The sequence below is a fragment of the Macaca mulatta genome, chromosome 2, assembly GCF_049350105.2.
Source record: "Macaca mulatta isolate MMU2019108-1 chromosome 2, T2T-MMU8v2.0, whole genome shotgun sequence".
Lineage (NCBI taxonomy): Eukaryota > Metazoa > Chordata > Mammalia > Primates > Cercopithecidae > Macaca > Macaca mulatta.
In genome coordinates this window covers 48,706,411-48,731,024 of record NC_133407.1, presented here as the reverse complement: position 1 = coordinate 48,731,024, position 24,614 = coordinate 48,706,411, and the positions used below count along the sequence as shown (strand labels likewise).

Here is a 24,614-nt window from a genome sequence, read left to right as displayed (position 1 = left end):
CTAATATCTCCCCCAAGGGATTCCTGCCCCACACACCCTACCTCTGCAGGATATGCTGCACCCTAATATTAATTGGGCAAATCTACAAAGGAAATCAAAATTAGCTACAGAAGTTAAGGGAGGAATAGACTAAGAGCAACTCCTTTCGCCCCTTCATTATAACAGGGGGCTGGTCGTTAATACTCTCACTTTGCCTTTAACTTATTGACAAAAAAAAAAAAAAAAAAAAAAGAGTGACAGAGAAGAGAGAGAGAGAGAGAGACAAAGAGAAAGTCATAAAGATTCTTCAGGTCCTAAAACACACTGGTTCCCATTCCTCGACTGCTTTGGAAATGAACGAGGCTCTTTAGAGAGAATGTCTAATGGGGATAGGTAACGTGGTTAGCCCGCAGATGCCCTGGGCTATCAAGAACTGTCCAACTCATCCTCCCTTAGGCCAGGGCTGCTTGCCCCAGCCTAAAATGTAAATGGCACAAAATGATTTTCAGTAAGGGTGGTGGACTCATTGTAGGAAGGGGATTAAAGAGGGGCAGAGAGTGGGAATTTGGCCTTGGCAAACACAAGACAGAGGAAAAGGGACATTCCTCACACTCCTCCATTCTGCTGTGACAGATTCCATGCTCTGTGCCCCGGTGGTGCGCCAGCTGGGCAGCTCCAGGTCAGGCACAGTGAATTTGCTCTTGGGCAGTGAGTAGGTTCCTTCTTTGAAGGGATCGTGGCAAAGAAGCCCATAGGTATGTAGGGGCTCTGGACAGGGTCCCCCAAAAGTGTTCAGAGGTACAGCTGCCATGAGGTCTTGATCCAGAGGCCAGCCACTTCCTTCTCCAAAACTAAGTCCATCTCCAGATGAGAACTCAGGGGGACAGTGGTGCTGCCCAGGAGACTGAAGGTCACGTTCTCAGGAAGGAGGATGGGGTCAGGCTCCACAGTTATGGCTCTGATCACCGCAGGGTCCTTCCCTTAATCACAGTTATTCCAGGAAAAACTACTGAGCTTTTTCAGGTGAGCTTGTGAGAAGCAAGCCCAGGGCGATCTGGAGCGAAGCCTGCATCAGGGATTGCGTTCGAAGGGTGGGTCCGGGCGGAGCTAACTGCAAGGTCTGTGGTGGCAGCGGCGCCTCTAAATGGTTTCCTGCATTGGTGGTGAATATAATGATCTTTAAAAGCAACAGTAGATTGGAACAGGGATTGAGATGCTCATGTATGTTGAGATAAATCTTATTCTAGGAAAAAATAATAATAATAATAATACATCCAATAAGTACAATCAGTGCTCACAATTCAGTGAGCTAGTTTTTAAAACAAAATTTCTTATTGACAAAACACTTATGTTTTCTCAAACTATGTGTAAGACATTTTTCTAAGTGGTTTACAAATCCTGCCTGCTTGAATTTTCATTCTCTATGAAGTAGGTACTATTATCCTTGCTATTTTACAGATGAAGAAAAGAAGACATGGAAAAGTTAGGCATTTGACCAAAGACTCAAGCCTAGTAAATGGTATAGAAGGTATTCAAACCTGCACAGTCTGCCTGCAGATATTGTACCCAATTGCAATTGTTGAGTCAGTAAATATAAAGATCTCAGCAGTGTCTTCAGAGAGACAATTAAGTTTCTCAAAATAGAGGAGATATATATTGATCGTGTCATCATGAAGATATTTTGGTCAAAAGTCACAGAAGCAAGCCAAAACTAGCTAATAGAAAAGAGGAGATGTTATATAAACATTAAAAAGTTATTTTAAGAAAACTGAGAGACAAAATGAAGCTATCAGCATGTGAAAGAATAAAATATCAAAAAATAAAAACAAACCAGACATCCTGGGAAAATTCTCTATTTCTCCTCTAATTTCTTTCTTTTTGCTTCATTCTCTCTCAAACTACTTCCTCAACTTCTTACTCCATGAGGCACGTCATGTAGAGTATAGTCTTTAGCTTTCAAGTTTATATCTTCTCCATTCAGGATCTCAGGTCTCGGTGACACTTCCAAATTCCTGAACGGAATCTCTATTGTTTGGCTTTGCTCTGGTGTCCACTTCTGGTCCAACTGACAGAAGCAAGTTGGTGAGGGACACAGAGCAGAGTTATGACAGCTAGGGGCAGTTCTCAAGAGAAAGGAGGTCACTTGTTTTGTATGAGATATCGCTAAATGTGTTTGTCAAAGATAGTACCTTAAAAACAGTGATGCATTGCTCAAGTGGGCATTCAATGTGGGGGAAGCCTGGAATAGTGTCAGGCTTCCAGCTTTGAGAGTGGTCTTTGGGAGCAGATCTCAGAACCATGAGAAAGAATTTGATAAAGAGCAAGGAAGGCAGCTAAAACACTCTTAGGTAAATACTTAAGGCTTAAGAAAAAAATGTAGCTTGAGGTAAAACAGGCACTTGTTATGAAATGCACTCATGGATTTGTTTCTAATGTACTTTATTTTGTGTTTACTTATTTATTTAATAATTATTTTTGAACATTTAATAGATAAGAAATATCATGCTGTTTTCCAGAGTCATAGATGACTAAAGCATGCACTTCCTTTTGTTGAAGGGGATAATAAAATATTACTTTAGTTTACATTGCACAATTATAACATCTATCTATATATCTGTCTATAAAAAAAAAACCTATAGGAAAAAGAATATCTACTCATTTCACCATTCTTACTTAATATTATTCTAGAAATGTTGGGAAAAGGAATAAGACCAAAAAAGAACTTAGTCATAAGTTTAAGAAAAAAATCAAAATATAATTACCAACAGATTATATATTTACCTAGCAAGAAAACCCAAGAGAATCACTAGAACACTTTACAATGTTTGAGTTCAGTATGTTAAAACAAAAATATGAAATTATTATTTTTCTACTATTTGAGAAGTAATCTCTTAAAAATGAAATGGAAAGGCCGGGCGCGGTGGCTCAAGCCTGTAATCCCAGCACTTTGGGAGGCCGAGACGGGCGGATCACGAGGTCAGGAGATCGAGACCATCCTGGCTAACACGGTGAAACCCCGTCTCTACTAAAAATACAAAAAACTAGCCGGGCGAGGTGGCGGGCGCCTGTAGTCCCAGCTACTCCGGAGGCTGAGGCAGGAGAATGGCGCAAACCCGGGAGGCGGAGCTTCCAGTGAGCTGAGATCCGGCCACTGCACTCCAGCCCGGGCTACAGAGCAAGACTCCGTCTCAAAAAAAAAAAAAAAAAAAAAAAAAAAAAAAAAGAAATGGAAAGTAAAAAAATATATAAAGCAACCTAATAATAAAACAAAAATAATTTAATAAATAATAAACATAATACCAATAAAAAATTTAAGCATAAGTATACTGAACTGTGCAAAAGTGTTCAAAATTCTTAGCCAGAGTAAAATAGAGGATTTTAATAAGAGAAGCATAAAGCATTTCTCTACTGGAATACATAATAAATATTTTTCAATATATGCAAAAGAATTTTTTTCTAACACAACTGTACTCAACGTAAGTGTGAAGTTTATTTGGAAAAAGGTATGAGCTTAAAAAAGAGTAATCAAGAAAAGCTCCTAATCATAGATTTTAAGGTATACTATAATGCCATTATAATTATTGTGATATTTATACATTATTACATAGATCAATCGCAGAACAGAAAGTTCAAAATCTTTTCTCAGAATATATAACATTTTAGTTAATCGTAAAAGTAGCATCTTACAAAAGTTGAGAAAGAATGAATTATTCAATAAATGTCCTGGGGTACTCTGGATCACTACTTGGGAAAAATAACTGATTAAATCTGTTACTCTAATTATAAAATACATGAACAACATTTCCAGATGAAATAAATTCATGAATATTTAAAAAAAATTCAACCTAAAAAACTATTAACTAAAAATACAGATAAATATTTATGTAATCACATAGACTTAATCTTTATAAACATGAAATGAAAGACAAAAATCACAGTAAAAATACAGACATTTTTAGACTACACAAAAATATAAAACTTTTTTTGAGAAAAATAGTAATCTGTTAAAAGACATATAATCATTAAATTAGCAAATATTTGCTTAGACCTGGAATTTAAGAACCAGAAGACATTTTACATTTAAATGTTAAACGTATTCTATACTAGTCTTTTAGAGAGAAAAATAAATTATCTTGAAAATGCTAATATCTTATTATATCATATATCACCGTATTTTAATAAAATTATTCTCAGATTAAATATTTGGCAACTATTCATAAAAGTTTCAAGTAATCTATTTCAAATGACCTCCATTTCTTATCTGAATCAATGACAATAAAAGTTTCCAAATTTTCTCTTATAAGGGAGATTTTTTTTTTTGTAAGGTCACCATTTGTTTTTTTCCTCACAGAAAATACCACAATGGTGCTTTTGTGACTAAACTACTAGGGTTATTGTGCTCATCACACTGGCATCAATGACAATGTTGCTGATGATGGTATCTTCAGGATTCAGACTGTTAATCCATCATTGTACGTAGGTGAATACAATAAATTACTTTTTCGCTGTTATGAAAATAAAATAAATTCCATGAGAGTAGGTTCCTATAATGAAACAGATCATGCATAGAAGACTTTGAATTTTGGTGCTAAGGCAATAACAGATTCTGTCAGATCCTGGTAACTTCATTTGACGAGAGTAATGTTTCTACTTTGTCTTCATTTAGGACAGCTTTGCTTCAGTGACTGGGAAACATGACAATGAGTTGTAACAGTTCAAACAGCTCTCACAACGGAATCCTGACGTGAAGCCAACCGACTTTTGCAAACAGGAAAATTAATGGTTTTCATAAATTTGTCCCTCATGGCATTATACAACTATAATTTTTTTAAAAGATAGGTATGTATCGATAATTGAAATAATAATAGCAGCCACAAAGAATATTCAAAATAAATTTAAGTTAGAGGCGCTCTGGCTGCAGTGGATATTTCTATTTGGAAATGCTTGTCAAAGTCCAAGTTTTATGCTGCAATGGTTTTATTCAGCCATGAGCTTGGATTTTAAGTCGAGAAAGCATGTATAGATTTCCCCAAGGACTGAGGCAGAGTAGTCAGAGGTATATGTTGAAAAACTGTTATTGGAGAAAACGAAGATGTTATTTTGGCTTAATTCTAGACAGAGATAATTATATTTAAGTTACTTAACAAATCTTTGATTCTTCAGAAAAACACAAGGTGAGATGTTTTTATTACATGCTGAGCTAGGTTCAGGAGACGTGAGCTCTAAGTCTTTTGCCGGTTGCTATCTGTTTGACCTTGGAAAATTAAATTTACTTATTTGGGTTAGGATTTTTCATCTGTAAAATAAGGAAAATTGATTTAGTTTATCCTGTCTATGAGAGGTCACTCTGAAGTATCAATGAATATTAAAAGGATAAGTTTTCTCAACGCCACCAAAGTAAAAGAGAGTGAAGATATCTAAACACAGGCCATAACATATGACACACATATGACAAAAAGGCAAGCGGGGTTATTTATGGTCAAACAGTGATTAGGAAAAGTCTGTTAGATTGGGCCGCCAATGAAGGCAATAACTACGTACAATAAGCTTATTTGCAGTGGTTTCTTCTGCAATACGAGTAAAGTTTAGTTTTCTTGCTCTTGCTTCAAGATAAATATCAGTAGTTTTGTCCATTCAAAACACTCACAAATTCAACTCAAACAAGCCTGAGAAAAAGCCTGAGGTAATCTTTATTACTCAGTAAAGGAGAATTATATCTCACAAAACAGAGGAAATCTTTTAAAATTCACATTCTATCCCCCAAAATTCTATACACGTGACAGCTAATGAAATAACCCTATGACCCCAAACCCGAGTAATTTTGACTTCTTTTCACTTTTCCCTTTTCTTTAGTCAGAACCTTCTTCTCTTTTGAATATTCATTTCCTAACATAAGTTCTCATCTTTTCTATTAAAGCTTACACTGAGGTAAGAAATCGTGCAAGCCAAAGTGAAAACAATGACATTTTTAGAGCACCTATTATATATAGCTAGTCACTTTACCTTACATGATTGCATTTAGGCCTCCAAATCAGCCTATGATGTAGGCATTGTTATCATTCAAGCGGAAGTAGTTTCTGAAAGAGGTCTGACAACCTTTGAAACACTTTATAGCTTGAAAAAGGTTACTTTTGGAAGTGGAACACATCAACTTCTTTCTAATTCTTGATATATGGATTAGAAAAGGAAATATTTTGGTGTGAGATATTTATTTCACATGGCAAACTAATATAAAAATAAGACCAGACTTTTAAAATACCATTAATACCATCTCTTCAGAAATAAGTATTTTCAAATTAAAAAATCTAAATTTAAGATTTTTTCTGTTATATATAGATATCAGTGTATGTTTATATTAGTGCATATGTTCATATGTATGCATGTATATGTGAACAGATACATATTTAGTGAAGAAATAAAAGGAAAAGATTATACACACACACACACGACAGCATATGTCAATGTTTACATAAAGAAGGATTAGCCTGCAAAGAAAGAGAAGGAACAATCAGAAGTTGGAGAAAAACACGAGAATGTCGTTTCATGTGGACTTCTGAACAGTCTTCCACTGGGGATAATTTGTGAATTTTGAACTTTCTGAGCACTTGCACATATCAAAATATCTATATTTTCACCTCAAAACTTGAATTGTAGATTGGGCTGATTTTAGGAATCTAAGTTGAATATTATTTTCTCTTAGAACATTGAAGGCTTTCCCTATGGTCTTCTGGTGTTCTGAGGGGCCACTGAGAATTTCAAAGGCCGCTCTTATTTAGATTCCATTTTACAGAGCTGGCTTTTGGTGACCAAAAACCTTTAGAATTTACTCACTATCACTGGAGTTCAGTAATTGTGCTGTTTGAATATTTTAGATGAGGGAGGGTTCATTAATGTTCATCCTCCTTAGCATGTATTTGACACTTTCAATATCTAGACTTATTTCTTTCAATTCTGACAGATTTTTTTATTTCTCCCACTCTAACTTTTATTCTTTGTCTTGCTGGAATTCCTAATATTGGATGGGGACTTCCTAGATAATCTTCAAATTGTAATCTATTGCTGCCTATTTCACATCACGTATCTTTTTGCTCAACTGTCTTTGAAATTTCCCAAATGTTATCTTCCAAATGTCCAGCCTTTCTAATGATTATATGCATAGTGTGTTTAATATATACACAAATAAATATATGATAAATATTTTATTTTTTATGTAACTACTGTTAGTTCCTGGTAGCCCATGCCTTTTAAAGTATCATTCTCTTTTAGTTTTATGGATGTGTTTTCATCTTCTGTTACTTTCTGTTCAGGATGTTCTCCATTTATCCCATAAGATTCACTCTCTATCCTTCTTCCCCTCCTTTGTGATCCTAGATGATCCCTGTGGTCTGAGTCATATGGGTTGCATCACTAGAGCTCCCTCGTCCTCTGGCATCTGGTTGAGATTCAACACAAGGGTCATGGGCAAGAGATCAGAGGACGGACAGAGACGTACAGGAGAGTATTTATTCTCCTCACTTCCTCCAGTCAGGCTGTGGATTGGCAGTAAATTGTTTTCTCTTTCAAAGGACACAGCTTGTGTCTGGAGGCCCTCTTTTATATTTACAACTCTCTTAGTTCTTGATAAATATGTTTTCTCAACCTCTTCAGATGTATGGGTGATCAAAATTCCATGCCTTGTCTAGGCCAGGGATGCTTTAGCATCTCTCGTTAGTTGCTCTTAATGTTAAAAACTGGTAAATAGTGCCATCATTGGAGTTTCCATAGTCTCACATTTTGTGTGTATCATATTTTGTTGCCAGCATCTTGACTGATCTAATGTATTGATCTAATGTATTAAGAATACATTAATGTATTAATGTTTTTGGTTTTTTGCCAAAGCTTTTCAAAATTTTTTACTCCTACATTATCTTTGTTTACTTTGGGCTTCTTTTTCTGTTTTTCTTTTCGTTCATCAAATCCTTTGTGTATTTTTGCTCATAATTAAAATAGAGGCACTAAAATTTTGGTAGAAACTTTTTTTAAACAGAAGGCTTCACTTTAGAGTGATTGAGACACAATTTGATTATTTTATTTATGGACCCCTCAATAGTAGGAGTACTTGTGTTTCCTTTTCTCTGGGAATAGTCAGTTTCACCAGAGAAGCATCTTCTAATGTCTTACCTAGAAAGTGTATGTCTGACTCTCACTATTCATGGGACAGACCAATGTGTCTGGTTGAATTTCCAGTAGGATCCTCTTCTGCTTTCTTTACAGTGCTTGGTGTCCTTGGTCTGGGGCCCCTATGCTTCAATTTCTCTGTAAATGAAATCTTTACTTTCCTGCTTAGTAGAGGAGTGATTACATGGCAGTGCTGAATCTGAGAAAGGATCAAGGGTTTCACTGCTCCTTATACAGACTTTTCAACACTATTCCTGATTTCAACCCCTGCTTCAACACAGTATTTTCCACAGTATTTTGTGCCATCAGTTCCTTAGTCCTTTCAGAATATTGCAGTATGTATATTGGCCTGATTTTCATTTCATCTTCAGGGATTCGATCATCAATTTTTTAAGATATGTATGCTTTTTATAGTCTAAAATTACACTGATATCTTTCAAGTCTCCTTGTCCATTGTCTTAGTGTGTGTTTATAGTAAAATTATTTATACCTTTGTTATGATATATTATTAGAAGGAGTTTAAGTTCTCAGCAGCAATCTGAACACAGCAAATCTCTGTAAAAATTTTAAACTTGTTAAGATTGTGGTGGGCAGAGATCATTGTTTCTAATAGACACATCCCCTCTAAGGATTTTTTGGCTTCCATAAGGATGGAGAATTAAAGAAAACAATTGTAAACACTTCCTACAGAGTTGTTTTATGGTTATTGTGCATCCCTGGCTTTGAAGAAGTATACTTAGAGATAAAACATCAACTTCTGTTGTTGCAGGAAGTCAGGGACCCCGAACAGAGGGACTGGCTGGAGCCGTGACAGATGGCTGAAGATTTCATGGATATTTATCAGTTCCCAAAGAATACTTTTATAATTTCTTATGCCTGTCTTTACTTTAATCTCTTAATCCTGTTATCTTTGTAAGCTGAGAATGTATGTCACCTCAGGACCACTATTGTACAAACTGATTGTAAAACATGTGTGTTTGTACAATATGAAATAAGTGCACCTTGAAAAAGAACAGAAAAACAGCAATTTTCAGGGAACAAGAGAAGACAATCGTAAGGTCTGATTGCCTGCAGGTTCAGGCAGAAGAAAGCCATTTTTTCTTCTTGCAGAGAGCCTATAAACGGATGTGCAAGTAGGGAAGATATCACTGAATTCTTTTCCCAGCAAGGAATATTAATAATGAATACCCTGGGGAAGGAATGCATTCCTTGGGGGAGGTCTATAAACGGCTGCTCTGGGAGTGTCTGTTTTATGCGGTTGAGATAAGGACTGAAATATGCCCTGGTCTCCTGCAATACCCTCAGAATTATTAGGATGCGGAAAAAAACTCATCCTGGTGAATTTGAGCTCAGATCGGTTCTCTGCTCTCAAACTCTGTTTTCTGTTGTTTAAGATGTTTAACAAGGCAATACGTGTGCAGCTGAACATAGACTAGGAATTTTTGATTTTGCCCTTTGCCTGGTGATCTTTGCTTTATCCTTTGCCTTGTGATCTTTATTGGCCTCAGAAGCATGTGATCTTTGTTCTCCTTTTTGCCCTTTGAAGCATGTGATCTTTGTGACCTACTCCCTGTTCATATACCCACTCCCCTTTTGAACTCCTTAATAAAAACCTGCTGGTTTTGTGGCTCAGGTGAGCATCATGGTCCTACCAATATGTGATGTCACCCCCGGAGGCCCAGCTGAAAAATTCCTCTCTTTGTACTCTTTCTCTTTATTTCTTAGCTGGCCAACACTTAGGGAAAATAGAAAGAACCTATGCTGAAATACTGGGGCCACTGAAACATTTACAATGTCAAGTATATCTTTGTTCACAAGATCAAAATAATATGGTTGGTGTTTTTCTGCTATACCTTTAATAGTTCACTTTTATCAACTGCAATGTGAAACAATATCAAGAATACAAAAAACCTAGAAGTGAATTAAACACACACACACACGTGCACACACATCAACTCAATAATTTGTTTTGCTACATTTTTTTCTAGGTCCTTTGTTCTTGGGTTTATCCTCATTCTTTTTTATATGCTTCAAACTCCTTGAATACGTATTGGCAACAGTCAATCATCTTCTAACATAGGAAGATAATTATTTTCTAAAATTAATTATTTCTGTAATAGTAGCATATAAATGAGAATTCCAAAATAAAACAAAAATATATTCTGACTGAGGGCCAAGCTCTTTTTAATATTTATTTATTGATTGATTTATGAGACAGAGTCTCACTCTGTTGCCCAGGCTGGAGTGCAGTGGTATGATCTCAGCTCACTGCAACTTCTGCCTCCTGGGTTCAAGCAATTCTCCTGCCTCAGAATCTCAAATAGCTGGGACAACAGGTGTGCATCACCATGCCTGGATAATTTCCTTCTTAATATTTAAATAAAAGTTATAACATGAATAACAATTTTTTATGAAATAATTTTTGTAACATACCTTTACTAATGAAAATCTGAAGCCTCTGTAAAATTTCAGTTTAACTTTAATATGATACCTAGCATTTTAGAGTTTTTCATGTAAGAAAATTTGTTGGGCAATTTAGTCTTGAAATACCCTAATGATCTTAAATTATTTTTTGTATGACTTTAAACTTTTATGCCAAATATGCTATATAAAAACATAACTGTACTGCTTACTTTTTAATGCACATTATTAAAGAAGCCCATTTTCATTAAAATGTAAGATTTGATAATCTAAGACATTTTTCAATTAACTAAAATATTGGAGCTGAATGTGGGATTCTTCAGTAATACATATATTACTACTATATAGTCAATATATAGATTATCTTCAAATATTATATTAATGTTTGTGAATAGTCATACATTTTATGCAGAATAAAATATGTCCAGTAAGTGAAGCTATTTGAGATTAAATTACATTAGCAGTTATAGTCAGAAAATGCACTGTGGGTAATGAAAAAGATTGATATGTTAGAGAATTGACCTACAAAGGTACCTATGATAAATAATTACAGCTAACATTTATAAAGAATGTAAAATGTGCCAGACACTGGACATATATTTATTTGCATAATTCTAAAAATAATCCTTTGAAGTAGATACTGTTATCATCCCCGTTTTGAAGGTGGAGAAACAGAGGACCAGAAAGGTTAAGTACTTTGTTCAATGTCACAGAACTAATAAGTGGCTATTGCAGGATAAAGCATGTGATTTTCAAGAAAAATGAATTTTCTGATTTCTATATAAATTTAGAACATTTTAGTTAGGTTCACAAATATTTTACAGACTTAAAAGACTGGATAGTATTTTGGCAGGTCTTCTAATGTATCCTGCCTGTTCCAAGAAAGATTATTCAAGTATCAGCTTAAAAACATATGTATGTAATTTTGGAAGTTATATATATATATATATATATATATAGTTTGAAAATAAATTATGCAAGTTTTATGCTTTTTGAATATTTGATGTCTGAACACCACATATTTCTGAGTTTTTGAAAGATGTAACAATTCATGAAATCAAGCAGTTTCTAAGGAATGGTTCAAAAAACTTTTCTTCAAAGGCCAAATCACAAAATAGGATCTACATACAAATACTCATTGTTTCAATGATCTATTGCTGCTTAACAAAATAAAGGGCTAAAAAACCGATCATTTCATTTCATTTGGCTAAAATGCATGAGTATGAAATTCAGATGGCCCTCCTTTGGGCAATGTTTCTGCTTTATGTGACTTCAGCTGGGGTCGTTTACTCTGTTGCATTCAGCTGGTAGCTGGGCTGTGCTGGACGCTTCAAGAGGATTCATGCAGGTGACTAATGAGAAATCTCCACGTGGCTTTCCTCTCTACATGAAGCGTAGTTCTTTTTTTGTGAGATTGTCAGGGCTTTTCATAGAGATGTGCTTTCAAGGAGACCAAACCTGGAAAAAAAAAAAAAGCTAAAAGATACATATCTCACAAATATTTGTTCATACATATTTAGAGAGTTTACATAAATTTTTATAGACATTGTATATATATTTATATATACATTATACAGGTTAACAATATACATATTTGAACTCATACATATTTTTATATTTAAATTTTTATACATATCTATATATATTTATTCTCACATGAATATTGTACTAATATATTAAAAGCTTTGGAATTGGCTTCTAAGAATGTCTTTTATCATCGTATTTAGAGATGTTAAATAAATTACTAGTATGAATATTATATGACCTTAAAGCTTTGTCTTCATATTGTTTGTTTAAATTTTAAATGTCTATAAATCATTATAGGTTCATATAATTAGCTAACATCTCAATGTACAATATAAACTTAGAGGCATATCCTTTTTTAAATATTTCAAATGGCTATCTTGGTAATTTAAAAAGCATTTGGGCAGCTTTTTTTCTGATGTGATTAGCTTTTTATCCTCTCTTCTGGTCAAATTAGAACTTCCTGGGAGAGAAGGGAAAGCACCAGCTCCTATTTTCTCACTGCTCATGTGTGTTTTGTTATTAGCATAAACCTTAGTCTTTAGCTTATTTGCAAAGAGCATTTTTAAATTTTTTTTGAGACAGAATCTTGCTCTGTATCCCAGGCTGGAGTGCAGGGTGGCGCCATCTCGGCTCACTGCAACCTCCACCTCCTGAGTTCAAACAATTCTTCTGCCTCAGCCTCCTAAATAGCTGGGATTACAGGCATGCACCACCACGTCTGGCTAATTTTTGTATTTTTAGTTGAGACGGGGTTTCCAGTAGAGCTTTTTGACTGTTTCAACCTACAGAGTAGTCAGGAAGTGACTTCCAAGGGAATATAGATTTCCCCTAGCTTCTTTCTCTCTCTTTCTCTCTCTCTCTCTGTCTCAATGCTTCCTTTTTGATCGCAGCCACCATGCTGGGAGGCCATGTGTAGTTATTCTTGCTGACAGTCTGAGAGACAATATTAATTGTGAAGCATGTGAGTGAGGAATCCTTCAGATGTATCTAGTCTTCAACTGCATTCCCCAACTGATGTGTGCAGAGCAAAGACAAGCTGTCCTCATCAAGCCCTGCCGAAATTGCACATGCATGAGCTAGAAAAGTTATTTTACTGTTTTACAGCACAATATTGTTTTGTTTCACAGCAAAAAAACAATACTATATTGTTTTACAGCAAGTTTGAGGAAGTCTTTAATTTTGTACTTGTTAACTAGAACAGGAAGGCAGTATATTTTGCTTATGTTTCCATGGACTGTCTTGCACACACCGTTATGATAACAGTCGACCCAGCTTATAATTAAGAAATTCACAGTTAATTGAGGTTTGGGCAAAAGAGCAAAAATACTTCCTTCTGTCAATATTATAAAACATGAGCTATTATTTAGCATAATGAAAACCCCTATATACAAAACCAATATGTTGACCCAAATATCATTCTCTCTGAGACGTCCCCCATGACATTTATTTCTTGGATAAATATAATGTTATCATGTTGAAATGAAGGTGCTAATGTATTAAACTCTTATCAGATATGAATAAATGAAATATTTCATATCCTAAAGTGTTTTTCACCATTGAAGTATGTGAACTGAAAAAAAGAAGAATTTTTTTATTTTTTTTAAAGAGGGACTTAAATGTGTGATTTTCTGGAGGAAAAAGATATTTTGGAAACATAGGGTGGAGCTGATGAAACTCTGATTACTTGTAGTGAAGAGCAAAGGTATCAAAGATGTGTAACAAAGCTTTGACACGAACCATGAGTGACTCCAGGACGAACGTTATATCTTAGACATTTTTGTTGAAATAGGTTTGCTTACCTCTGTCCAAAGAATTTTGACTGTAATGTATTTTTTTTTCCTATTCTGTCAGATTTAAGGGCTCATTATTGCTCAATAAAAGTTACTGCTGCTATTGTACATATGATTGTTAGGAGGATAGAAAAGTGTTAACTGGAGACTGACGTTTTTGTTATTTTTACTAATCCAGGCATGTTTGTGGCCTTAGGGCTTGGATAAGCTTGTAACCATTGAAAAGAACAGGTAGAGATAAATATCAGAGATCCACAAGACAGTCTGACTCAATATGGAGAATGAAAAATGAATCCAATGAAATATGTATGTGGGCTGGAAGTCCCTGATGCAGCAAGTCAAGATATGGATTATTTTAGAAATGGTATAAATTTGAGAAGTGTATAAACTAACAGACTCTTTTATTTAGCTTGAAGCTGCAATGAACTGTCTCATATATGTTGACCTAATGTTCAGTCCATTGCTGACACCTTTCATACTAGTAGGCTTGTTTTTGTTTTGTTTTGTTTTTGTTTTTGTTTTTGTTTTGGTAGAGAAATAATCAGTTCCTTCGCACTGTGATTGTTAAACCAAAACATTCAATACTCTCTCTATCCAAGCAAAGATTCGTTTTATTGTAAATGTAACTAGCTTTCAGCATTGCAAATTTCTTCACTAAAATTTTGCTTATACTAAAATATAATCCCTGGTAAATAAGCGGGATACTTTATAAAAGTATCTTTTCCTTCCACATTCCTTTAGACAGTTTAATATGTTTTACTATATATTAATGTCATCTTATTATGTTAGCTAAGCAATTTTAATGTGGTAATTTAACATATAATGAAATCACAGTATAAGATACTCTTAATAAAGCACATTTGTATTAAGTTAGTCATGGTTTGTGATTGTGCAGTTATAGATGATTTACCTAGTATACATTTTTAATAATTTTCTATCTCCAGTTAGTAAAAATTAAACAATTCATTGTTTTATGATAAGAAAACTTAGTAATGAAGATTTAGTTGATGCAAATTTAGGCAAATTTGAATTTTCCTAATTCACTTAATTCAAGAGGTTCTATTATTAGAAAAAAAAGCTTCTTACCCAAGTTTAATGATTTGACAATAGTTAATTTTTTTTAATCGTCTTAGAATTATTTTAATAATGGTGGCAAAGTCTCAAAAAAATTATTTATTTTAAAATACACTTTACTTTTCAGAAGAGTTTCAGGTTCACAGCAAAAGTAAATAGGAGGTACAGACATTTCACATACACCCTTTGACACCACAAATGGACAACTATCCCACTATCAACATCCGCCACCAGAGCAATAGTTTTTTTTCAATTAATGAACCTACACTGACACATTATTATCACCCGAAATCCATAGTTTTCGTTAGGACTCACTCTTGGTACTGTACATGCTGTAGGTTTTAGCAAGTATATGATGACAAGTATCCACCATTATAATAATACCATACAGAATAGTTTCACTGCTCTAAAAATCCTCTGGGCTCTGCCTATTCATCACTCCCTCTCTCCTAAACATTGGCAACCACTGCCTGTAATTTTGCCTTTTCCAGAATGTCATATAGTTGGAATCACAGTGTACATAGTGCTTTCATTTTGGCTTATTTCGTTCAGTAATATGGATTTAAGTTTTCTTCATGTCTTTTCACGCTTGATAGCTCACTTCTTTTTAGTGTTAAATAATGTCTCATTGTCTGGATGTATCAAAGATTATCCACTCACCTACTGGAGGACAAATTGGTTGCTTCTCGAGTTTGGCCAATCATGAATGAAGCTGCTATGTTCAAGTTTCTGTGTAGACATAAGTGTCAATTTTGTGTGAACAAAAATACCCAGGAATGCAATTACTGCCAACAAATGGTAACAGTATGTTTAGTTTTGTAAGAAACTGTCAAACTGTCTTCCAAAGTGGCTGTACTATTTTGAATTTTCACCAGCAATAAATGAGATTTCCTATTTCTCCATATGGTTGCTAGCATTTGGTGTTGTCAGTATTTTGGATTTTGGCCATTCAAATAGATGTATAACGGTGTATCATTGTTATTTTGATTTGCAATGCCCTAATAACATATGATGTTGAATACCTTTTCTTATGCTTATTTGCTATCTGTATATCTTCTTTATTGAGGTATCTGATCTGGTCTTCTGCCTATTTTAAAATGGGGTTGTTCATTTTCTTATTGTTGAGCTTTAAGAGTTCTTTGTATATTTTGGATAACTGTCCTTTACAAAATATGTCTTTTGCAAATATTTTCTCTCAGTCTGTGACTTGGCTTCTCATTCTTTTGATAGTGTCTTTGGTAGAGCAGGAGTTTGTCACTTTAATGAAGTCCAGCTTATCAATAAGTTTTGTTAATTTTCTTTTACAGAAAAAGTCTCCTCATATTGTCCTGTTAACTGCATAGCTATTTACAAATCCGGTCTAGACATAATTTTATTTCTTGGTTTGCTCCTTTCAAAAATGTTGCTGCTGTATTTCTGTAGTTTATATTCAGTAATAATACTTTCTAATTTCCCTAAAACCAAATATGTAAGGTGCATCCATGATACAAGCTCTGTTTGTTGATGAGTGAATAAGGAATGAGGACTGGGAGAGAGATTTAACTCAGCTTGTGATATGAAAGTGATGTGACTTTAGTTTATTTTCTACATTTAGGAAAAATAGTGTTATGATTCAATAGAGAAACAGAACCAGTAGGGGATATACATTATATGTTGTTTTCCAAAGAATTTGTTTACGTGATTGTGGGCCTGGCTAAGCAAGTTTGAAATATGTAGAGGAGGATGTCAGGAAGGGCAGGATAGAGCTATCAGGCATGGGTTGAAGCTAATTTTTGCAGGTGGAATTTCTTCTTCAGAGAAGACCCAGTTCTGATCTTAAGACATTCGGATTGATTGAATCAGGTCCACATCTTATACTTTCTTTTACTTAAGGATAATGTCTTTTACTTAAAGTTAACTGGTTATGGGCTTTAATCACCTGTACAAAATTCTTCACAACAAAACTTCGATTAGTGTTTAATTGAATAAATGAGTGCTGTAGATTAGCCAGGTTGACAAACAGAACTGACCATCACAATCTAACTTTAATCAACTTGGCATCCATAAATGTCTGTTTAAACTTTATTTAATCTCCAAATAAAGACAATTTAATCACCAAATAAAGACAACAATGAAGTCATACTTCTACTTAATATAGGACAACTATTTTGCATTCCACCAAAAACTTGCTAATTCTTTACTCCAAAAAGAAGGAAAAGTCCTTAGGTGATGTTCACTCATCTTCTTTGATACCCTAGAGTTAAATACTAAGATATAAAGATATTTATCATCAACAGATCTTATGTTAGATAATAAGAGGATGAGAGGGAAAAATAAAAATGTTTGATTTGTATGTATACAAATATATTCATAACAAAATAGGAAAAACATAATAACTATTACTGTCCTCCCATCTACAACTGGTCACGTGATCATAGTTGGTACCATTAGTAACAGAACTACCTTCTTTCTATTCCCATTCCATATCCTCTTTATCTTCAGCAAGCAGCTTAGCTGATTGTGGTTCTTTGCTTGGTGGGTTGACCCAAACTTCCATTCCTGAATGACTTGAAATTTTAATAGTCCAGTCTGAATTGGGTTGCTGCACTTTTCAATTAACACTAGTCATAGGACACGGTAGAACTAAGAGATGCCCTAAGAGATCTATTGTACTCCAGACACTCTTTCTTACCTCCATTATGAAGTAGCAGTTGTATTTCCCTTTGGCAATCAGGATCAATCACTCAAACCAAAACAGTAACCCCCTTCTTTGCTTGTAGATTCAAACTCATAAGTAGCCCAAATTGGGCTGGTAGTTTGAATTTCCAATAAAATCATTACTGTGTCTCCTAGTAGAAGCACTTGTCCATTTGAAATTAAAAACTCTAGATGAAAAGAATCTAAGATTGCCAAGAGAAGAAGCAAAAAATTTTGCTAGTGGATTATTGCTGGGTAATAAGGAGCCACTCCCATTTCCATCTTTTGATTCCTGGATGATAAATACTGGTTACTGGGAAAACACCACCATTTATTTAATGTTAATTGAGAGCATGTACTATATCCTGGGAGACATTGCCCCAGCCCTATAAGGTGTGGCTACCTAACTCATAACGTAACTGAATCTTCAAAAGGCCATTCTACTAATCAATCAAGGCAGCCGCTTCAGAATGGTACATCCTGAACATGGTAAGACCAGTGACTTCCATGAGCATGGACCTGTTGCTATACTTTATTTACTACGAAATGAATTCTTTGGTGAAAAGGAATGTTACATGAAATACCATGGTGGCAACCTAGACATTCAGTAAGTTTGTGGATGATAGTTTTTGCAGAAGTATATAGTTAAGACAAATCCTTATAAAATAAGTATTTATTTCAGGAAGAAAAAAAAAATTCTGCTCATTCCATAATAGAAGCTGTTCAATACAATCAGTCTGCCACCAGAGAACTGGCTGATCATCTCAGGGAAATGTGCCATTTGGAGACAGAGTGTTGGTCTTTGCTGCTGGAAAATTAGCAACCTCATGGTGGAAATAGTCAAACCAGCCTTGATGAATGGTAGCCTATGTTTCTGAGCCCATGCGTAACCCCTATTTTTCTCACCATGTCCACTTTTTTTCATGAGCCCAGTGAGCAATGACAAGACTGGCTGTGAAAGAGACTGGCTGACATCCACAGGAAAGGTCAGCTTAGTCACTTTATCAGTAAAATCCTCCTGTACTGAGGTCACTCTTTGATGAGACTTCACATGGGAGACAAATATCCTCATATTATTTCCCCTGAGAAAATTGTAGCCACACACTTCATCCCCACACCTTCTTGTCACCGGTTGTCTGATCATATTCTGTCCAAGACTTTGACCCACCTAGCCAAACTACTGGGCACAGCCCATAGATCTAAATAGATATATACTTCTCTCCATGTCTGCTTTCAGGAAAAATAAACAACCAAGTGGACTGTTTAAAGTTCTGCCCTAACCCGTAGGGCTGTTTCTCAAATGGGTGTAGTGCTGCAGCTTTGCACTTTCATCTGGTCCCTGCCTATTATGCAAAATAACTTCTAAACTAGGCCTGAGTTTTCTCTTTCTCAGTCAACTGATATTAGAGTACTGTTCATGAAACCATCATTTCGCCTATCACAAGTAGAAAGTTAATAACTAAGATTTAAAAAGATGTATATTATATGTATATATGTAAATATATATATATATGAGAATTTAAAGGTGCATGATGGAAAGAGACAAGATAAAGATATTTGGCATTCATTGTCTACAAAGAAAACAGATAGTAAAAAATATGAATGGTGAATACAGCTGTGTGTGTACACATGTAGTAAACAATAAAGTTTAGACAGTAGTAGTTTACATGTTTGAGTAGATAGCAACAAGTAGAAGTATGCATTAATATAGGAAATATTATAGAATAATAAATTTTTGATGTCTAAAGTGGCCTGAAAAATTGCCTCATCCAAACTCCTTTTTTAAAGATTCCTTTTAGTTGTTTTTCTAATAATCCTTTCTAGGTTTCCCTCTCAAGCTGAAATTGCCAGTAAAGACAACCGATTTGAATTTACTTAGATATAAAATTTTTTCTCTGTTTTCCTGACATGCCCTGTGCTTCCAACTGCCATTAAGAGTTTATATTTTTATATATAGCACAATGATAGGGAAATAACCAAGCATATTTAGTTTCTAATATGGGCATTCACAATCTGTGCCATATAAAAAACATGGCTAGAAAAAGTACTGCAAACTAAAACTAGCCATTACATTTTACCTTGCACAACACGAGTTCACACTGTGTAGGTTCACTTGTGTGAAGTTTCTTCTGACTTTGCCTGAGACAGTGAGACAAATCTCTCCTTTTCCTCCTCCTCCTCACCCTGCTCAATGTGAAGATGATAAGGAAGAACTTTATGATGGTTCACTTGCACTTAATGAAGAGTAAATCTTTTTTCCCTTCTTTATGATTTTCTTAATAACATTTTATTTTCTCTATCCACTTTATTAATAATACAGTACATATAATACAGATGAGATACATGATCTGTCAATTTTCTGTTTATGTTATTGGTAAAGCTTCCAGTCAACAGCAGGCTATTGACCTAGTTGCCTATCAATAGTGGATTGGATAAAGAAAATAGGGGACATGCGTATCATGGAACACACAAGCATAAATAAGAACAAAAGTATGTTCTTTACAGCAGCATGGATGAAGCTAGAGGCCATTATCCTAAGTGAATTAATGCAGGAACAGAAAACCATACTGCAGGTTGTTACTTATAAGTGGGAGCTAAACAATGGGTAATCATGGACATAAATCCACCAACAAGAGACAGTAGAGACCACTAGAGGGGAAAGAATGGAAGGGAAGCAAGGTTTGAAGAACTGACTTTTGAGTATTTTGAGTATTTTAATTAGTACCTGGTTGATATGATCAATTGTGCCCACGTTCTCAGCACTATGCAGTATACCTACGTAACAAGCTAGCATATGAACCCCCTGATTCTAAAATACAAGTTGAAATTATATACCATGTTGACTTTTAGACCATGTTGACTTTTAGAATGAAAGGGGGAACTATTAATAATTACATAGGACCAAAAGGTATAAATTTCAACTGTGCCTAGAAGATTCAGAATGATCATGCTAACCTTATTGCAAATATTGGACTGATTGCCCGAACTCTACTCCTTGCAATGAACTTAAATAAGAGGATAGCAAACCTCTCTCAGAACTGTAGATATAAGGATTTATAGGACATCAAGTAGGCACGTAATATGTTTTTTGAAAAATAATTAGAGAGAATAAGAAGGGGGAAATACGAGTGTTCTTCCTATAATATTATCACTATTGTTTGTTTTTTCCTCTTTTGATCTCTTGGCTTTATTCTCTTCTTATTTCATTAGTTCTTCTCTTCATGCTTGACTATTTACATTGGAAAATATAGGTAAATAATAAAAACTTATTTATGTAGCATTTTTTCTGAAATTAAGCATATTCAGAAATATCTATATGCCTAAATATCTTAGAAAATCAAGGCTTTGAAATTTATTAAAACTTAATAGAATATTTTGCAAAAGTTTTTTAAATTCCAGAGTAGTATTTTTTAAAGAACATAATTGCAAATATTTCCCACTCCATTTCCTCAAATTATACAAGAAAATGCATATTTTTGCTTTCTAAGTCCTCTTAGAAAATTTTAAAAGGTAGAAAACTCTTAATTTTAAAAGATATTCTTTTAATGCCATTTCTTGATTATAATTATAAATAAAAGCAACACAGTTCTACTAGGGATTATTAAAACATATCACATTAAGAATGAGAGCCCTGTTTATTTTTCTCAACTACAAAGCCTGAAACCTTTTTACTGAATAAAGAAAATCTAGCTTATTGTCAGCCATAAATAGTGCTTCTGGGGACTTGACAATTTCGGAGTTTCTGCTTATGGCTAATAATTTATTCCACATGTAAATGCAAATTATCATAAACTTTACATCCATTTGTTAAAACTCCCATTCTGTCATTTTTCCCCTTTATTGTAAATTTCAATCTTATAAGACCAGATTTCTTTCTTTACATTTACAACATGACTATTCTCAGTGCCGGTGAATGACCCTTAACAAAATAAAAATTAGAAAGGACTTCCTTCTTTCTATACAGTTGTATTTGAGCAAATAATCCTCTGCTTCTTAATTGTTCTTAAGATATTTCCAACAAAGAAGTCTTAGAGAATCTCTGGATTTGGGGATTATTTTATTTCCTATGAAAACTATGTTTAACCTCTCAACCTCTCAATACATAATACGATTGAAAATTGTACTTTAGTGGGCATCACTGTTTTCTGAAAGATACAAATACTTTCATTTTGACTTTTCTTAGGTAAAGATAAGTTCTTAAGCACTGCCTCTTCTATGTGTAGAGAAGTAAAACAAAATGTGAGCCTCTATTAGATTTCTTTTATTTCAATAAAAATTTTGAAAATCTTTGAATATTTAAATTAATACAAGTTTCACAAAGAGGCAGATTTTTCTCCATACAATTAAATGTTGAAGATTGAAAGAGTTAATGTACTTTTGCTACTATTGTTATTTTAAATTTATTGATATGATACTTAGGTATATGCATCCCATTTCAAAATAACAGCAACTGGACATGAGGGTACAGAATGTGTACGTGAAGATTTTATTCTCCACACTATTCCCTTTCCAAAGTCTCACTCTTCTGAGACAGTTTTTTTTTTTTTTAGTTCTTCGAAAGATTACATTATACATTTATATTTTTATATTTAAAGAACATAATCACAAGTATTTCCCACTCCATTTCCTCAAATTATGCAAGAAAACACGTCTTGGACAGAAACACATATGGATGAGGAGTAGGCCGGTGGATGAAGATCCTCAGGATTTCCAAATACAGAAAAGTTAATTTGAGGGTTAGATTTCACTGTTGCTGTCATAGCTTAAATTTAGTTTGCATCAGAGACTATGGAGGTCTAAGAAGATTCTAATCCTGCTTAGGCTCTCTCTTGCATAGCAACTTGCAAATAGTTCAGTAAAAAACAATGCAGAAAATTGTGCATCCTTGGCAATGAGAACAGCATGTGCAAAGACACAGAGGCAAGAAAAAATAAAGAGCATGCATGGGTTGAATTAGCTCATTTTATAGGAACAAAGAATGTGTTCTGAATTTTCTCCTCTGACATTGTCAAGATATTAGAAATTCAAAGTTTAATATGGCCCTCAGCTTATGAAAATTGTTCATTTTAATCAGAAAGTTAGTGTGTGTGTGCACAGAGGTAGGAGAGAATAGCATAGAGCTGTTCTGTACTTTTCTTACCTGAAACATTTTGTCAACATCTGATCAACTGCTTCTGATTAGCTTGATTTGTCTATACAGAGGGAGTTACTGCTTTACAAAAAAAAAAGAGTTCTTCCATTTATCTCTTTCTTCTTTCTGTCTCTTAAGTAATATGAGACTAGTTCTCTACTAGGATGGTTTACATCGTCTTGAAACTAAATATACATCACAAGAAATGTGTTTACCTATACTCTGTACATAGAATACTAGAGAATTGATAGAGGCAAACAAGTTGTAACCCTCCCAAATCTGGACTTTATTTGCAAGTATAGTCACCCTCCTTGTCTGTGGATTCTGCATCAATTATTTCAACTGATTATAGATTTCAAAACTTCCAAATAAAAATTGTATCTGTACTGAACATGTACAAACTTTTAATTCTTGTCATTATTTCTCAAACAATACAGTATAACCACCATTTACATGTTATTTAAATTGTATTAGGTATTAAAAGTAGTCTAGAAATGATTTAAAGCATATGGGAGGATGAGCATAAATTATACACAAATACTCCATTATTTTATATCACTAATGAACATCCATAAACTTTGATATCTCTGGAAGTTCTTGAAATCAATCTTCTATAGATCCTGAAGGACAGCTCATACCAAGTCACCTGCCATGAAGAGAGAGAAAATTTAATGATGATAGTGGTCATCATATATCTCAAGTTCTTCCTTTTATTTTCTGGTTATTATTGAGTTTGGTTGTAATTGTGTGGTTAAGTCTGGCCAATGAACTTTAAGTAATGTGAGCAATATTAATTAATAGGGTTTTCCAAAGAAACAATACCAATAGTAGATAAATAACGCAATAGATAATACAGTCACACACACACACACACACACACACACACACACACACACACGGAGAGAGAGAGAGATCAAGATTTTAAGGAATTGGCTTACATGATGGTGGGGCCCGGCATGTCCAAAATTTGTAGAGAAAGCTGAAAGGTTACAAGTTCATTTAAAAGTAATGTTGCAAGTTTGAGTTTAAAATTAGTTAGGTTTTGTATTTTTTTTTTTTTTATTATGCAGTGTTGAGGATAATTCCTTCTTCCTCAGGAAAGCTCACTCAGTCTTCAGGGCTTCAACTGATTAGATAAAGCCCATCCAAATATGGAGGGTAAGTTCCTTGACTTAATTTACTGATTTAAGTGTTAATAGTATATTCAAAATAATTTCACAGCAATTTTGCTTTTATGCTCAAAAGGTTGGGAGCATTTCCTCTGTAGCTGATGCACATTGTTGCTTATCTTCTGGCTCATCTCCTTGATATGGAGCAGCAGCCAGGCCTGCCACTGCATACCCCTAGGTTTTCCTTCTTCTCCAACCCCATGGCCAGCTACTTCCATTTTGAACCATCTACTTTGTGGATTCGGCTCTGGCATCTGATATGAAGACAACAGTCTTACAGAGATGACATCAAAACTGAGGTTGAGCGTGCCTCAACAAGCTGTAGCTGGCATGAGAAGGAGGAATTGTCAATGGAGGTATTTGCAACCCCAAAACATTGTCATGGAATCCAGATATAGAGAGAAGCAACATTGGGAAGATGGCAGAAAAAAGGTTTTCCAGCATCACTCAGTCAAAAAAAGTACAACTAGAAATTATTAAAAGACAAGAATGCCACACTGAATTCACCAGAACTTGGATGAGAAGCAGACAAACTATTTATGCCCAGAGAACTGAGAGAAGCCACAACTGGAAAGAGGAATGGTCATTTTCAACTGCACCATCTCCTCCACATAGCTGGCATAATGCCACTTACAGAGAACTTCCCTCCACCCACAGTTTTGAAGGTGGAAGAGAGGAATTGCAGATGGA

General features: G+C 34.6%; 1 pseudogene; it reads right to left on the bottom strand.

Moving 5' to 3' along the window:
- Window positions 1-431: 431 nt before the first annotated feature.
- Window positions 432-22,773, bottom strand: LOC100428463 (uncharacterized; annotated as a pseudogene).
- Between the last annotated feature and the right edge of the window lie 1,841 nt (window positions 22,774-24,614).